This window comes from Octopus bimaculoides, chromosome 1, assembly GCF_001194135.2.
Source record: "Octopus bimaculoides isolate UCB-OBI-ISO-001 chromosome 1, ASM119413v2, whole genome shotgun sequence".
Lineage (NCBI taxonomy): Eukaryota > Metazoa > Mollusca > Cephalopoda > Octopoda > Octopodidae > Octopus > Octopus bimaculoides.
In genome coordinates, this window is record NC_068981.1 from 101503315 (window position 1) to 101503531 (window position 217).

Here is a 217-nt window from a genome sequence, read left to right on the forward strand (position 1 = left end):
CTATCCTATCATATTTATTTGATCTTAACTTTAGTTTTTATCCATATTATTTTTAGTTTATGTCTCTCTCAAAGTTCTTTCATCATACATTCTGTGACCTCATCAGTAACTTTCTGTCCTGTGCCTCTCCATTTTATCCTACAAATGAAAACTGAAGATCAAATAAATAGCACGTGTTTAATTTTTTTTGCTGTAGTTTCAGCTCAGAGCTGCGGCC

General features: G+C 32.7%; 1 protein-coding gene across 2 annotated transcripts in view; it reads right to left on the minus strand.

The window, feature by feature from the left end:
* The window catches only part of LOC106874372 (N-acetylglucosamine-1-phosphotransferase subunit gamma), a 22639-nt gene that overhangs the window by 3506 nt on the left and 18916 nt on the right, over positions 1-217 (minus strand). The gene's annotated exons all lie outside the window — the stretch shown is intronic.